This window comes from Neophocaena asiaeorientalis, unplaced genomic scaffold (genome assembly GCF_003031525.2).
Source record: "Neophocaena asiaeorientalis asiaeorientalis breed wild unplaced genomic scaffold, Neophocaena_asiaeorientalis_V1.1 scaffold479, whole genome shotgun sequence".
In the NCBI taxonomy this organism is placed as follows: Eukaryota; Metazoa; Chordata; class Mammalia; order Artiodactyla; family Phocoenidae; genus Neophocaena; species Neophocaena asiaeorientalis.
In genome coordinates, this window is record NW_020173774.1 from 1,432,491 (window position 1) to 1,450,931 (window position 18,441).

An 18,441-nucleotide genomic window follows, 5' to 3' on the forward strand; every position below is an offset into this window, starting at 1 on the left:
ATTTCACTTGAGAAATGCTGGCTGTGCACTAGACATCACAGATTCCCCTAAAGAGTTCACTCCTTCTGGGAGTTTACAGTCTCAGAATCTGTAGAATATATTTCAAGAAAAAGTTTGTAGTCAGTTTTTGGTATACGTGCATTTCTGTGCATCAGTATTCTTTAAAATGTCATAAAACGAATGGGACCACACATGAAAAATTTGCTTCCAAATGGGATATTCATTCCTTATGTTAAGTTTTGAAAGTGAATGCCAATGTCCTTCTGCTATCTCTCAGTTTTGCTGGTTATTAGGCTCCAAATCACCGTCATTGGGCAAGCAGTGAACATGCAATCATTATTTCATATTTTTCTTTCTCCTTCTCTATCATCTTTAAATCCACAATATCTCAATCCAACTGATGCCAGTAAATCCAGCCTGTCCCAACTTTTCTCTAAAACTCTTAAAACTATTTGAATGAGGTGTTGAGCAGCTGTCAGTTACGGATTTGAAAATAAAAAAGAGCCTGAAAATTGTACGTCAGTATAAAAAGATTAGGTGAAGCAATTCAGAATGTTTAAGAACTTTAAATCAAGTTAAAAGCAGTTACTATGGCCAGACCTCATGAAACTCCACTTAAGAGTCGCCTTAACCTGGCAGTCAAAACTATTTAAAATGAAGAATGTTTTTTTCACATTTCACTCACTTTCGGCATCAACCAAAAAAAAAAAAAAGAAAAGATAACAATGTGAATTGGCATACGGCAGTACAGTCACGTAACAGTAACCTCCAAGATTTACCCTTCTAAGGACAAAGCTAGAGCTATTAATCTGTGCACTAGATGAGCTATATCCCTCTAGGGCCAAAAGGGATAATTCTTCAAATGAAGAAAGAAAAATTAAGATATTCTAGAAGCTTTTAGGTATGAAAAGCAAGCGAGAGTAGAGAAAAATACACAATTTGGAGACCCACAGTAGCTGAGTCCAAGATTCAATACAAATCTACTGAATTTGGCATGAAGTCAACACCCTCACCCAACCCCTCTTCCAATAATGATAAGCATGAGAATTTGGCTTCTTACTTTTTAGTCTAGAGCTATGCTGTCCAACATGGTAGCCACTAGCCACATGGGGCTATTTAAATTTAAGTTAATTAAAATTAAAGAGAATTAAAAATTCAGCTCCTCAGTTACACGAACCACATTTCAAGCACCCAATAGTCACATATGGCTAGTGGCTACACTACTGGATGGCACAGATACAGCAGCCTTCCGTCATCACAGGAAGGTCTACTGGAAAGCACTGGAGACACACAGCTGAAAAGTTTCAGCACTCCACTGCTCAACTGAGTTCCATTCTGATCATTCTACCTAGAGGAGGAGACTTGTCAGGTCCTAAAGGTAACGTGCAAAAATTCCACAAGGCTTTACCTTTTACGTGGAAGACTTAAGGAAATGCAGACTACAACTCAGCAGACTGCCATATTGGCCTGAGCTACACTCACACCAGTCAAATGTAAACCAAAATGCTGCCACACATCAATTTAATTCGTGACCGCCTGCTGACTAATATGCACTAAGGAACCATGCCCAGTCCTTCTGGACTTCACGCAGCTCGTTGAAAGCCAGGGTAGCAAACATTCATCTACCTAAAAAAAATCGGAGTTGCCATTAAGCTGACCTAGATTCTTCCTGCCATCCTGAAAGGGCTTCCCGCCCTGCACTAGGATTTGTTTTTGTTCTCTGATGGTGGTTGTTAAAGAAGCACACTTCCAGAAAAACAGCTTCTATCCATCCTGCCTCCATGCTTAAGCCTGCCAAAGCTGTCACTCATTACGTGAAATACAAGGACAACTGTGAGGTTCGTTAATGTGCTTTTTATTCAACATCAACCTCTAGAATCGTAATTAAACCTTCTGAGTCCTACGGACAGACCGAACAGGCTCTCACAGTCCCCTATACAATGAGTGGTAAGGGACAGTGTGATGTACCAGTGTACTACAATGAGAACCGGACTCACTGGAGTACTTCCAGTCCAAAAACCTGGAATCGGGAATCAAATAAGCGTTCCAACAGCCTAGCTGTGTGACTGGCTAAGTTACCTAATTTCATTCTTATACAACCTCCTCCCCAGAGTTCATTCACTTTCAAGACAATCCTTACTGCTTCAAGACTCTTCAGCAACTTAGTTAACAGACTTCCAACCCACATCAACCCCGCCTACAACTCCTTCCCCCTTCCGCAGCATTAATCTCCAGTCCTCTGATTAGTCCTGACTAGTTCAGCACAGTTCCTTATCCTGTCCGCTAAAAACAGACCTCCCTCGGGCTTCCCTGGTGGCACAGTGGCTGGGAGTCCGCCTGCCGATGCAGGGGACACGGGTTCGTGCCCCGGTCCGGGAGGATCCCACGTGCCGCGGAGCGGCTGGGCCCGTGAGCCGTGGCCGCTGAGCCTGCGCGTCCGGGGCCTGTGCTCCGCAACTGGAGAGGCCACAACAGTGAGAGGCCCACGTACCGCAAAAAAATAAAGAATTAAAAAAATTAAAAACAAACCTCCCTTAAGGTTCTACCTCTATGACCCTCTTCAGGATCCCTCATACACTCCTCTCCAGCACCTAACACAATGGCACACATCAGGCATCTCAGTACATGTGTATCAAATAAGTAACTGAGTCAATGCCTCATGTAGAATCAGCTATGAACTCTTTACAGATGACTTACAAATCTGTATCTCTAGCTCTACTCTCAGCCTCTCTCCTAAACTCGAGTATCACATTTCAAGTGACCTTCTGAACACTTCTACTATGTTCTAATGGTAGCTCAAGTTTAACATGTCCAAAACCAAGCTCACTGTCTTCCCTTACTAAGCCCACCATGATATTCTGATTTCTGTTCATCGGAACAGCCACTCTCCTAAGCCACTCAAGTTCCAAACCAAAGCCTGCCTTCGTTTCTAGTCTTTATTTTCCCTCAATCCCCATTCTCCAGTCAATTCCACCTCCATTCTTCCTCCACTGCCCTAATTCAAGTTTTCATAAAGTCATACCTGAACTATTATACCTCTAACCGATCTCTCATTTCTAATCTGATCACAAACCATTGCCAGATTCATAGTCCTAGAGCACCAATCTGACATTACTTCCCTGTTCAAAATCCCTTCAATAGTTCCCAATGACATCCAGAATTAAATCTAAATTTGGCTGTCAAAGTTTTTCCACAATCTGGCCCCCAGTTATCTTTTGCTAATCCCATCTCTCACATGCCATTTTAGCTTTCCTACCTGTAAGCCTTTACTCATGTGGTTCTCCTTCAACCTGGAATGTCCTCTCTCCTCACCTCTTTCTGGGTGGAAATCTTCCCTGTGTTTTCGAGACTTCATTTAAATGAAAAGCCTTCTACACTCCAACTCCATGTTAGCTCCCTTCTTTATATCCCTCTGATAGAAAGACAGAGATGACAGTGATCTGAAATCTCAGCTCCTTATCCAGTCCTCTGCTGTGGCCACGGTCACACCTTCGGGGACCCCAAAGACAATATGAGGAAAGGAAAGATGAGGTAGATGAGCATTCCTTGTTACTGCCTATGACTTTGGCCTCAGCGCGGACGTGATCTCAGGAACCAGGGCTCATTCTCTCCAGCCTTGTTGTTTTGAACCTGAAGGACTCATTCTGTTTAGATCTGTGGTTTTCAAACCTTTTTTTAAAAGAGTATAACACTTTTTCAAAGGGCCTCCTATAGAGATCCAACGTATAAATGTGGAACTTATCTTGCTGAAATGGTACAGTGCTCTGGGAACTAGCACCAGATAAATGTTATAAAATGAATTTAACTCTCATCAGTTATTCCATTATAAGTAGATTATATATTCATCTTTTTTTTTTTAGTCTATCCTTTTCTTCCTCCTTTAGTTCATGGAAAGTTCAGGCCAAAATCTTGAAGGTGATGACCTCATTTAAAAATATCCTAAGACCTTGAAAAATATTCTATTAAAGCATAACTCTGTATGCACTCACCTTATGAAACAAGGATAAAGGGATGTCATCATGGCTAAATTAATATAAAACTGAAACATCATTTTTGGTTAAAAAAATAAAGGTGAAGGAAAGTTCTGCTACTTCTTTAGCCTGAAATTCTTTTTGCACCAGATTCATGCCATTGCATGAATGCAATACAGTGCTGGAGGAATAACATTTCAAGAGGAAAAGAAGACTGAACATGGTGGTTATTTAAAGAATCATCAACTTGTTTGCATGCAAATGACCAGAATAATGAAATAAGCAATGCAGCCAACAGGACCCAGAAGCAATTGTTTTTAACTAGAATGCTTGAAGCGTTAGCCACCTAATTCTAGAAGAAACTGACTTACTAATCTTTTCCTTTTCTTGGATAATACCAATCATATATTATATATTAACACACTGACAAAATGTGTATTTCAAAGATATAATTTTTTGTGAACATCGCTATCACATCATTATTTACTTGACAGTAGGTCACACTGATAAAGATATATTTACCAAGATTTATAGTGGAAAGGAAGGGTTTAATTCCTCTGCCTTGAAGATTTCTTAAGAAGGCAATCTCTGAAAAAGCGTCTACCAAGAAAGAGAAGATGGCACATGGCACAAAATCAAGGAAGATATGTCATTCCACTCAAAACCTCAACTAATTGCAATAATCCACACACGATGCCTAAGAAATGCAAGCTGTGTAACCTAAGACAATAGAGAGCTGTATAGCTACAAGGGAAGCATCGATAAAATGCTATGATTCCCCATAATTCAAAGCATTTAAAGCACCAAACACAGCCTAGGCTGGATGCATGCCTTAGGCAGGGAGAAGAGAAGTCTAAATGGGTGGATGTGAATATGAAGGAAACACTTTAGAAATAGGCCATAAAGACAAGTTATGATAGGTCCTCCTCCCCTCCCAATACTGTCAGGTAGTTAAGAGTTATTGAGCAGACATCACTTACGACGGTGAGAAAAAGGCTAGCCACCCCTCCCCTTCAAAAACGCCTCGACAAGGTCAGATTTATCAGTGTCACAAATGCATTTACAAAATATTACAGCAATAAACTCTGGTTAGAGTGGGTTCCACCTCTATATTCACAGGAAAGAACAAACTCCAAACTTCTCCTAAGTTAAAAGGTAACATTAGCAAACTCTCTCTCCCTCCGCCTGCATATGAAATCTCTCCCAACTTCCATGGAAGAACAACAGGAAATCTTTCTGTTTAAAACTAGATCAGTTGTAGGCAATTAACTTTATAAGCTTAGCTTTGCCACGGTCTTATTTAGCACCAACTATCCAGTCACACAAATAGTGGAAGCATCTCCACAAAACAGACTGCCCTACCCATCTCATTTTTTTAAAACACAGCAACAAGCCATTTCTCATGTTTGATCCAACAACTGTGATCTATTTTTTGATCCTGAAGCCACAGACTCCACGTATATCTTTATTACTGTACAAGGAAAACTGTTACCCTGAGGTTTAAATTTTCCTATGTGTACCATGCCTCTCCTGAGAATATATCCGTTTTAAGACAAGGCTTTCATGAAAACTGAGGGGAAGAGGGACAGATGGCCTCAGAGAGAAGTTTCTTGGTTTGTTGCTTCAACTCTAACATGCCAGTATGGCCCTAGCAATGACACAAAGTCCAGCCATACCAGGACTGTACAGTGATTAAGTAAATGGAAAGAGGTTCTCTTACTTACTGGTATCTAAATCTCTCCAACGACTACCCAACAACCAAGTATGATCAAACACGCTAGAGGTCAGTCCTTCAGGCTATGAAAACATCAGACAGTGACAGCCCTTCATCCATTAAGAGAGAACAAACAATGTTTACTAAGAATTACAGTTCTAAAAGCTGATAACTAGACAACCACTAAATTAAATTCATACACAAAGGCCTCGTGCAAATTCTAAACCCCAACTACCAGTATTCATGACAAATGAGAAAAGATAGGCTATATACGTATTGGAAATCAGATTGTGTAACAGGAAAATGGTGAGTGAATAAACGACCTTTGGAGTGATGCATCTTTATACTGCTTTTCAAGACTGAATTATTATCACCATGTTCTCTGTTCACATTTATGCTGATGATTTCATGGGCAATGGAGACCTAATTTCCAATTCATTCATTGCTTTAACAAATGTTTACTGAACACATACTATGTGTAGGGCATTAACTTCATGCTGCTAAGGATACAAAGATGAATAAGCAGTAGTCCCTCCTGTAGAAAGGCTAGGAGACACCTACCTATGGACACATGTCAACATGTGATAATGTAAGAAGTGTTAAATATCATGGGATGGCTAGAGAAATTGTAAAAGAAGTTGAAAGGAAAACATTACATTCAGGCTGGAAAGTACGTTAAGATTTGAAAAAGCAGCACTGGACTTGGGTCTTATGTACGCACAGGATTGAAACATGCTGATATAGAAGATCAGAGGATGGGGCATTTCTGTTGGTGAAAACAAGTTTGACAAGTACGAAATGCACAGGTATAGAGAGGAAACCTGGGGCAATTTGGAGAAAGATGTTTAACAGGAAGAAAGAAGATAAGTCTGGGAAAGCCCCTAAGGAAGTACAGAAGAGGGGCACAAAGAAAAGGCACCTAACCCACCTGAGAGGTCATGTAAGTTTCCTTGAGAAATTGGGAGCTGGATCTCGAAAGATATGTAGGAATCAGCCATCTAGATAAGCATGCTTCAGGAGGAGGAGGTGACATACAAAAAGGCTGAGAGAGCGTGGCGTATCTAGGACACATTTACTTTGGTTAAGTAAAGAACACGGTGGCGCTTCCCTGGTGGCGCAGTGGTTGAGAGTCTGCCTGCCGATGCAGGGTACACGGGTTCGTGCCCCGGTCCGGGAAGATCCCACATGCCGCGGAGCGGCTGGGGCCGTGAGCCATGGCCGCTGAGCCTGCGCGTCCGGAGCCTGTGCTCCGCAACGGGAGAGGCCACAACAGTGAGAGGCCCGCGTACCGCCAAAAAAAAAGACATTATAGGCAGATGTTAACACGGTTTATGGAAAAGTATGAAAACAGAGAACACTACCTATTGTTTTTTCAAAGGAAAAATAGGAAAGATACATGAGAAAGGAATGAAATTGGCTACTACAGGAAGGTGGGTGGGAATGGGCCAGGAAGTACAGGGAAGGGAGTGACACTTCTTTACACAGTTTTGATTTTTGAGCCATGGTAATGATTTACATGTTCGACATATAAACTTAAATCAACAAGGATAGGTAAAACACTAAAACTGAATAGAAACAGAAATTAATGATCCTTAGTATACATCTCATTGATAACACACACACACAAGGCACTAATTTGGCACTTGTGAACACAGTACTCTGACCGTCAACCTTCACTGGATCTCTTTTAAAGGCAAAAAAGAATGGCAAAAATCTTGAGCTTCACTTGACAGTTTTGTTGTCTACAGTATTCTCTGTGGAGTAATTCCAAATCTATTTTTTGCATTAATTATAAGACACTGATATGGCTGGGAATCAAGGTTCTCACTGTGGGGGAAAAAAGCACAAATAAGGAATGAGAAAAGGGGAGAGAGAACCTTAGTTTTACAATAGAATTGAAGACATCAGTATGAAATCATGATTTAAATGAATAAGCATAAATTTTAAATGTATTCAGATATATATAAATAGAAATACATTTATTTATATAATAATAAATATACATGTAATCTCCTAGTTCTGTCCACTGAAACAAGTCAATCGCAATGAGCACAACTCTTTGGTATCTAAATACCAGCTGCCCACTGAAAGGAACCACAGCTTCTCGCAGAAATAGCTGATTCCAGATCTGGAGCAGGGAAAATACAAGGTGAGCTTAGACATCTTCTTGTGACATAAAATAATAAAGAACTTTAAAATTAACAGAGCTATGTCAAAAGGATACAAGAGCCAGACTGAAGGGGTTCCCTTTAGCCAAATTTGACGGTAAAGAAATATTATCACACTGAAACATTTTTAAATGTATGAGTCCACTGTGATTTTCAAATAAAAAGGAGAGGATGGGGGAAAGGCAAGCTCTTCTTTATTCAAGAAGTCCTCTGCCCAATACAGGGGAATGACAATTAGAAAAAGCACAATTTTATAAACACTGGTGTAATATTTGATTCAGACAAGGTTTATCAATGCCGCCAAAACCACTAGATGAAGTGTTTGAGAACAGGATCTTCAATCTCAAAATATCCCACAAATTACTTATTAATGACAAAGGGACAAAAGTGGAGTCATCTGTAAATCCACATCAACCAAGTACTAAACCTACAGTTAGCAAAGGGATCAAACTTGCCACTGCTAAAATTAGGACAAACTGCTATTATGTTGCTCTTGATGTGATGTTAAAAGGTGGCAACATCAGCTGTGCCATGTTCCTGCCTATGATTAATTACAGTCTGAATCAAACTAGGAGGAAACAAGCAAACAAACTGTAGAACGTGGGACATTCCACAAAGCTGTAGATCTGGACTCAACAAAATGTCAACACCATGAAAGACATCCCACACACACACTCCTTAAAAGAACCTTAACAAACAAACAAACAAACAAAAGTGGAGGGCGAGGGAATGGTTCTAGATTAAAAGAAAAAGAGACATGAAAACCATATCCAGTGTGTGATCTCCAGTGGAGTCTAGATCAGGGAAGACAAAGAAACACAGATAAATAAAGAATATTACTGAGAAAATTGGGGAACTTTGAATATGGACTAGACATCAAATAATATTGGTGAATATTAAATTTCTTGAATGTAATGAGGTTGTGGGAGAAGATGTCCCTATTCTCAGGAGACTGGTTCTGAAGTATTCAAGGGTGACGTGTCACTATGCCTGTAACTTGCTTTCACATGGATCAGAAAAAAACAAAAAGACATGTGTGGATACATTGTTTAGAGAGCTAGAGATAAAACAAACGGGCAGAATGCTGACAGTTGATGAATCTAAGTAAGGGGTGTACAAGCATTTGTTATACTTTCAACTTTCCTGCCGTTTTGAGAGTTTTCAAAGTAAAAGTTGAGAAAACCAATTGTATCCCTCAGGAATCAACCCACCCAACTATAACTGCACCAAACACAATGCCTGGTATAAAAGCAGACACTTGATTTAACAATAATTTTTAAATTCTCATTTTCCTTCCAAGTGCCTTATGGGTTAGCTGCAGAAATACAAGTACTTGATTTAAATATAGTATATAAAATATAAGGGGTAAGTAAAATCATAAAGTCCTGTCTGTGTTAAAAGGCCCAGACACTAGAGATTATAATCACTGTCTATTTCTCCAAGGTGACTGGATAATTCCATTTACTTCCAAAAAACATTCAACTCCGGGTAGGATCTTAATCTTACTGCCACTTTATTCTTCAGTTTCACCTTAGAGACAGTTGAGTACATCCTGAATTAATCCTTTCAGCACAGAATTTTTCAATATTCTCAAACGTGTGAGGGATTTACAAACGTGATTAGCAGTGGTAGTAGTCAGAAACATAACCCCCATCACTAAACCGTGGCTGTTTTACTGAAAGCCATATATATATAAAATACTTCCTTCTCAAGGACATTCATACATGTGATCTTATTTTATTTTTAACACCCTGTAAGGTAGGTTGTTTTTGTTGTTTTTAGCTCTTAAGCAAAGCACTAGGTTTATGCTGTTCTGTAATCTAGACCGGGTATTCTGCTTGCCAAGCTGGCCCAGAGATGGAGAGATTTGCTTCAGGAAAGGGAAACAAACAGCAACTAACATTCACGTGATTACTAACAAAACTAAAAGAAAGGAGACAAGAGGTCTCTTCACAATGACGTGTGCGCACAAGATATGCACAAGGAAATGTGAAGTTCAGTGTCATTTAAGCTAATCTCTATTTGAACCTTTTAAGAGATAAAACCATTTGAGCAGTAATTTAGTACTGAATTAACTTTCTTTTTTCTCCCTATCTTTGAAGTTTTCATTGTTTAAGTAAGGGTTTCTGCAAGAGAAATGAAGCAGGGTTCCTCTTCTATTCAGAAGCTGATTATGTGCAGTAACTTCTGCATGGCTTGGCTTATCCCAGGCTGATAATCAGCAAAGAGCCAAATACATACCACATTTGACATACAACCTTTTCCCCCAAGACCGCCCCCAAATACTCCATGATAATCAAGTGTTCATACCACTGAATTATCGTGCTGTATAACCTTCCAGTAGCAAAAACTGAACTCTGCAGGGGAAGGATGCCAGACGAGGAAAAGAATAAGGGAAGAACCATGGCAGATATTAGTACCAGATAAAGGCTTTGAAAAGATCCTTCAGATAACAAGTTTAGCAGTTAGACTGAGAAACAAAGATTTCATTTATTTTCTTAAGCCAGTAACAATTCACCCTCTATGTAATCAACTAAAATGCGATCTGCCACAATGGGAGAGATGCCTGTGTTTAGTGAGACAGCACTGCTCCCCAAGTCAACGCTATTTAAAGTGTTAGCTAATAAAGACGTGGGTTTTAGCGCACTTCCTTCTGGCTTCCCGGGTAGTACTTCTTAGCAACTGATGCACCGAAAACATGAGCACCAAATGCTCCTCTAAGGTTGCATCTTTTGGAGCATCTTCAGAGGGGCTGATCTCATGTATGCCAAGTCAGCAGCGCCAGACAAGGCTCTCTGACTCTGACCCTTCCAAAGTCTCCAACTCCTCAAGGCTTAACGTTTTGCCCCAAAGTCTTACTTTGCCAGCTTGTAATTTGTGAATTCAGTTACACTATTTTCATGCTATAGTAAATGCCTGTATTCCAACACGTACTACCAAATAGGCACAATACACTTTCAGCATTCTAGGGTTTAAAATTTCATTAAAATAATGGCAACAATATCTATACCTTGTGGCTTACTGGAAAGAAAGACATGCATACACCTGTAAAGCAGAAAAAGGAAATGTCTGTGTGGGCATATATTTTAGATAAGCACGTGTTAGTTAAACTGAAAGATGCAAAGGAAAGATGTTTATTCTCAAGGTGGGCAAGGAGATTCAGCCGTCCTACAATTATAAACCAAAACAGTTAAGAGGAAAACCGATCAGAGAGCAGTTTTATGCAAAGGCAACCAGCTGAAGGCTGATCAGGGGAAACCACTTTCTTCCTCGGTTTCACTGGAGAATCACCAGTCTTCCAGTCTCATCGGGATTGGGCTGAAAAGTAATAAGAAATGAGGGCAATTAGAGAAGGAGTGAGAAAGCAATTGAGGAAGGAACAACCTTAAGACAAAACAATGTGGATTTTGAATCTGACGCAAGGAGCAAGAATTTGAGATTAGGTTTTCTGCAAGGGCAGTGTCCTGATCCTGTCCAGGAAAGAATTACAGCTGTGGTAGGAGGACTTAAATTCTGACTCAGAGAGCCTGGGATGGGGGGAATTGGCTAGGGAGCTTCTGCTTAGTAAAACATGGTTTGGAGAGGACGTTGAGGCTTCCAGAGAATGTTATGGAGAAATAATCAGCCCCATTTTATTTCAGTCCAAGGGTGAAAGCTAAGGAGGGGAAAAAGAGACTCCAAATTTCAGGGCCTTGGAGACCGGGATGACAATGGTGTCACGTGCAATAATGGAGACTTTGTGAAAAGTTGAGATCTAAGATGAAAGGTTCAATTTCTGACATGTTAACTTCTAGATTATTCCTAGCCAAGTGGAGATATGGTACAGACAATGGGAGAGATGGGGCCCAGGAGCCCTTTGTTTTTAGGGAGATTCCTCCCCACCCCCTCCAGGGACCTCATAACAATTCCAACTTGACACTGCCGTCTAGTGCTGGATGGCTCAAGAGGATTTAGAATGCCTACCTTACCAAGGAAGACTGCCAAGAGCAAGCCACTTATTCTAGGCATTTTTAAAAGTCCATGCCACTAGAATATCAACATCAAACACTGAGTAGCATTTAAATATGAAACAGAGCACTTTCATTTCAAGGCTATTTAACATTTCTGAAATATCTAGATCAAAATGGTGGGTCAAATGACTATGTTCCACTAAAAGAAAAACTTTTCCCCACCCCACATTTCTCGTAAGATAATCACCCCATTCAAGACACCTGTCAGTCATAAGAGATTTTTTTTTTTTTTCTTAGTGCTCAGTTTTCTCAAAACCTTACCACCAAGCTCCTCTTTTGAGTAATAATAAAGGCCACACATCACTTCTGCTGTGCATGTATATAAATACCTCCATCTCCCTTTCTTCTAACCCTAGTTCAAGGCCAACTGCTCCAAAGCTTTTGAGAACCAGCACGGGAAGATCTTCAAAGAGAAAGTGCCCATTAACCACAACAGCAGCTGCTGGCTACAGCCTGCAATTTAAATCTCTGAAAAAGAAACTGTGGCTTCTGAAATTTAAACAAGGAGGTGCCACTTGTAATTACAAACATTCCAGTGGGTTCCTTCCTTCATTGATGGTTTCCAAACAAAGGCTTTTTATTCGATTTTGGTGGCGCTCCCCAAACCCTAAATGTAGACATTCCTTTGTGCTTTTCTGGTGCCGTGGCCAGCTCAGAATAGGGGCACAGGAGGCGGGTTTTTCCTTGGCCAGGGCTGCTTGGAACTCTCAAAACCATCTCATGTGTAATTACTTGTTTGGCTAGAAACCAAAAACCCCAATGCTTCAGATTTATAGTCCACGTTAGATACATTTGAGAAGGAACTTCTTAAAAGACAGACACACACACACACACACACACACACACACACACACACACAAAACCTCACATTTCATGAACCCTGGAAAATGGAAACAACCTATTTTCTGAGAAACCAAAGAAGTTCTGAAATTAACATTGAAGCATTCTAACATTTCTAGCTGAAATTTAAAATTCACACGTTAAATTAATGGGGCAAATACTGAAAAGTAAAAACGAGTAACAGTTTCTCTTCCTACCACCCCGCACCCCCATCCTACAAAAATAAGGCCCCAAAACTTACAGCTCCGTATGGGTTTCCCACACCAAAGGCATTTTCTGATCACTTCAGTTACAGAATACAGGCTGAAATTAATACTTAGCCAATTAGAAATGGGAAAAGACATCTTTTTCTTTGAAGCCATATAGCTACAAAACGCAAAGGCACTCATACCACGGGGACATTTAGAGGAAAATATTCCGAATGAGGGTACCTCACAGCCATCAAACTAAACTAGCCTTTCCTACAGAAGTCCTCCTGTGGAAAGTATTCATTATGAGCACATCCAGAAATGGCCAATCTCACCAAGGGTGTTTTCCACAGCTCGCCACTGAGGAATTAGCTACAATTACTGCATATTTACACAACCATATTTACACAATAAAACTCATCTTATCCGTTCCAAACAAAACCTTGCTCAAAATAAACCAAACCACAGGAAAAGGTCTCCTCAGCGCAGGCAGTAATCAGGCTCCGGCTTTTCTAGCTCCCGCCTCAGCTTCTACCCACTGTAACAAGCCTTCACGCTACCTTCCTGGGTAAAGCAAGAGTAGGATAAAAATCTGTATACCAGTGGATAAAATGTACATGCAGCTAATGATACTGTGATTATGGGCGTAGAAGAAGAGCTGTATCTTACAGAAATTCATTCTAAAGTAATTTATGGAAGAAATGATAGGATGTCCAGGATTTGTTTAAAATAATCTGGGAAGGGGAGAAGGTGTACAGAAGGTAATGGACCATGGGTGGATAAGTACAAAACCTGATGATCTGCAAAGAGGGTTAATTATGGCATTCTCTCTACATTTGTGTATAATTGAAATTTTCCATAATAAAGTGAAAAAATAAAGAAAATATGATCGATGTTTAAAAAAAAGGGGGGTCAGCTTGCAACAATAAAGTAATTTTTTCTTTAAGAAAAAAAATTGTTCTGAGCTTTCTCCCAGCCTTAACGGAAAGGGACAAGTACCTGGTAAGAAAATCAAGATGTGTTTTTGTTCTTGACTTAAGGACCCTTCCTTTTTTCTTTAGTTATGTGGAACCAGTTCTCCTGTTAATAGGACTCCTTGAAATGACAAAACGAAAGGTTAAAAGTCTAAAGCTGAGGCTTCTGTGCTTCTGTGAAGCCTAGTTTTCACGCATCTGACTTAAACGACCGGGACACACATCCAGAGCTCTCCTCTACTCAGGTGCTTTGGACAACAACATTCACGTGTGGCTGCCACATGACGTCCAGAGGCTTCAGAATGATTTGTCAACACGAAAGACAACCTTAACAAAAACCGGTCCTTTCTTCCCAGAGGTCACACCTCTGATCCATCGGTTTATTACGTAGAGCAATAATTACTCTTGCTGCCTTCAGAATACAAACCCTTCCTACCCGAGATACCATCTACCCACGATGCATATCCCTTACTGGGCATCCCTGCTGGGAGGTGGAAGAGAAGCTTGACTGGCTGGCTCTCCGGAGACCAGCTCCCTATCCTGGAAGCACAGCTAACTCAGCCTCAGTTCAGCGGTAAGCACGGTCCCTCCCTCTCTGGGCTTTGGCTGCCTCACTGCAAAATAATGAGACGTTGCCGCATGATTTCTAATATCCTTCCCCTTTCAAAAATTCCATGATTATAAGAATCTCTAGTTCCTCAACAGGTGATATTAAGAAAAAGAACTTTGCATTAAAATGTTATATTATCTATTAAATAATTTTAAATGTGACTACGAACACTGGCTGAGCTTCTGTATACGTCCATATATATACATATATGCATGTGGATACATACATATATGTGTGAGTACACACACACACACACACACACACACACAGGCTGATACCATTAGGTGCGTATATGGGACTAATTGCTTGCAACTAGAAGCAGCAAATTTTCAATTCTGCAACAGATGTCGCTGTGTGATTTCTCCTTTCTAGGCTGGATTTTCAGTTGAAAATGCCCAGCATGATGGTCAGTACTATTCTTCCCAAGAAAGAGATACAACATTTGAATCCTTTGGATTTATTTTTTATAAAATTTCTTTATATACTGGTAAATTTCCATTCAAATCATAACATTGATTAGTTTGGTGCAGTTTAAGAGATCCCCCTGCATAAAAACGGGCCTTCCGTTAAACACACAGGCACACACAAAACCATTTTTAAAATGTAAATTCTAAGTGGCCAATTAAGCATTAATATGTCACATACAGAAACTGAGAGATTGAGTTTATATTCACAGCAATATTATCAAGTTTTTAAAGCCTGAAAATCACTTAGCAATATAGGCCAAGGAATAATAAAAATTCACTTATGTATAATAAGGCCAAAATGTACCAGGTGTGGGCAAAAGTCACTGAAAACTCCAAGAGCACCATTCATGATCATGAAAATTTTGGATTTTAGTTTTCACAGCATTTCTTTAAAAATAAATAGTAAGGCTAATATTATAATTGCAAGACCTCTTACCCATCTGACATTCACTATCAACCACCTCCTGACACATGTCACAGAAAAGTGACATCTCTTTCCATTCAACCGATATATCCGCCGAAGACCATCCATCTCAACAGGTAGCTACTAGCACTTTCTTCCGCTGTAATTCAGAGCTAGGAGAAAGGATTTCAAAATCTCCTTTTTAGACCCAGGAACCCATTACCTTCTGGGGTTTTAGAGGGAGCCGAGCAAGCTGAGCAGAGCAGGCAGGGAGTCCAGGGAGTCGAGGGCAAAGTCAGATAAGAATATGAAGTCAGGAAAAAAGAGAGGAAGCGCCAGTGTCCTGCCTTGGCTTCTTCCCTGTCCCACTCGCCTTTACCAGGAGGGCCATTGGGAAAACTGGATAAAGCATGTACAACATCCATATGAATAAAGCTCTTTGTTCCGGAGAACTGCCTGCTCTTTTATTCGCCCCTTTTTTCGTATTTGTTCATTTCAAAAGATTGCTCAATGGGTCTCTTGTTCCTCCAAAATGTCCCAGGCAAATAATGCAAGCTTGTCTCGTCACACAAGTCACTAAATGAAGCCTTGTGCGTCTCCAGTGACACACTGTAAATATAAAGTGGCATTAAATGAAGGATATTTTATCAAAGCTATCACGGACAAGTGCAAGTCCCTCCCGCAGCTATTGGATTTGATGCAGGGAAAGGCGACAATAGCAGGGCGGCACTTTTGTAAAGTCCCTATCCCCAGTACACAAGCCCCAACAGGCCACGACAAGCAAAAACTCAGTTCCTGGGCTTCCCAGCACCACCACACATCCCCACCCATTTGCCATCCTCTCTACTGCTGAAAATGTAAGAGGAGGGTGATCAACCACGGGTTCACTGGGGGTCAGAAACACCATCAGGCAAGCATCCCAAACTAAACGGGCGTAATTTACACTGAGGAGTGAGCTCTGACAAGCCCATTGTAGCTGCATTTCATTAACATCCATTTCATCCAAACACCACAGGAGGGATGAGAGATTTTCTCCAGAGGATAAATGGATTCAGTTACAGGGGAAGACAGAACCTGGACCCACTGCACAATGGCCCTTGATGGCTATTCCAGCAAGGCTGTAAATGAAACAAGGTTTATGAAGTTAAAAGGCAACGCCAACAGGTTTCTTTAATCCTGGGAGTAGGAACTGGAGGTCTCTGAGAAAGCTTAAACTAAGAGGAGTAAAGAAGAGAAGTCCCCTGGTCCCCACCTGAAATCTACTCTCCGGGACTAGGACCTGGGGGCTAGGCCAAGACCCCTTCTCTAACTCAGCACCAAAAAACGCATTAAAAGAAAAAAAAAAAGATTTAAAGAAAGGCGCCTCACCCCCTCACTACAAATCAAACCCAATTACTTTCTAATTTGAACACAATCTGATAACAGCGTACAAACAGGGATGTACACAGGAGCAGGAAGCTGCTTCCATGGCAACTGGCAACAGAATTTTCTTGTAGCTTTGACATGCACGGTTGAGTTCCAGACCGCTCCTTTCTAAGTCAGCATATAGCCCTCGCTGGGAAGGCAACTTCTTACCGCGAGATAGTTACAAATACAGTACTGTTGCTACTACCGGGAGCCTTCAATGAGCAGGCTGGACAGAGGAGGTATAATCTGATGCTGTTCTGCTGGCAAGCGGCATTGCACGGCTCCCATTTTTAGTCCAAAGACAATATCCCGACCAGCGCTTGTCCCCTCCCCGCCTTTTTTTTTTTTTTTTTTTTTTTTTTTTTTTTTTTTTGCAGCCAATACAAGTCTATTGTTGCCTCTGTTATGCGCCAGTTACCGAGCCTGTAACGCTCACGTTTAACCGACACTGGCGCTTTTTACAATGCAGCAGAACCAGGGATCTCTTTCAGGAACATTTCATTGAACCCATCGAGTCAGAGACATCACCCGAAATGAAGTTGTAACCACACCGGCATCGGCTGAACCCAATTATCTCGTAACTCATAAATTAAGAATTGACAGTGCAAAAACACATAAACAACATCCGGAGGCAGTGGCATGGAAGAAAAAATCCTCAGCTCTGGAACTGAAGCTGCCGCCAGATTCCCACCTCTATGGATCCCCGATAGGTTCCTCAAGTCGAGCTCCCTTGCAAGCCTGTCTTGAGGAGTGGGGGGAAAGCAACCACCCCGGCATCCCCCCAAATCCAAAGCTAGCACCCCCAGATCTCCCCATTTCCTACAGCGTGTCTCCTGCGGTGTTTATGTAACTGTGTGTCCTCTAGCGTGTAAACAAAAGGCACAGCCCAAGCGGAGAGGCACCCCGGGAGCGGCACGCTGGCCCCGGCGCTGCACCCGCCCGGGTCGGGGGCTCCGCAGGTGGGGGCTGAGCTCTCGGTGTCCTCCGCCACTTGTTGCTCGCGGGTCCTGCGGCTTCCGAGCTGCGAGGAGGGGCTTTGCAGGCGCCGAGCCCTGCTGCATCCCCTCCTGCACCTACCCGCCCCCCGCGGCCCTGCGCCTTGGAGTCCCGGCTCCCTGCTCCCAGCCCGCAGCAGGCGGCCAGGGGCGCTGGGACGCCGCGCGGCCAGCAAGCGCGGCGGTGGTGGGAAGGGGAGGCAGGGTGCAGCACTGCCGGTCTCTCCGCTGGGGAAGAGCTCCAGCTCCCTTTTGTTAGCAAAAGCAAACACTGCCCTCTTCTTTCCCGACCGCGCCAACGCGCCCGGCACACGGTCAGCCAAACAGCGTGCTCCAGCCGAGTGCTCCGCATCTTCAGGGAAGGAGCGGGGCGCGCAGAGCCGCCCCTGGGCAAATTCCCAAGACAGCTCTGCACGCAGGGGACGCCCGGAGGCCCGGAGGGTGCCCGCCTGGCCGCAGAGGCCGCGAACGCTCCCTCCACCACCCCCGAGCTGCCGAAAATGACAGGCAGCCTGGAAATCCGGGGTCCCCACTCGCGGCGGAGGACGCTGTGGGTCAGGCGGGCTGCGGGTTCCCGGCTTCTTCCCGCAGAGGCGGCGACAACAACCGCCCCCCCGTGGGGCCGGGCCCGGGGAACTTTCCCTGCCTGGAGCCCGGCCAAGGAGACCCGCAGCCGGGCGGAGGGGGCGGTGGG

At 42.3% G+C, this 18,441-nt stretch overlaps 1 protein-coding gene across 3 annotated transcripts in view; it reads right to left on the reverse strand.

Moving 5' to 3' along the window:
• The window catches only part of CADM1 (cell adhesion molecule 1), a 326,949-nt gene that overhangs the window by 307,796 nt on the left and 712 nt on the right, over nucleotides 1-18,441 (reverse strand). The window lies entirely within an intron of this gene.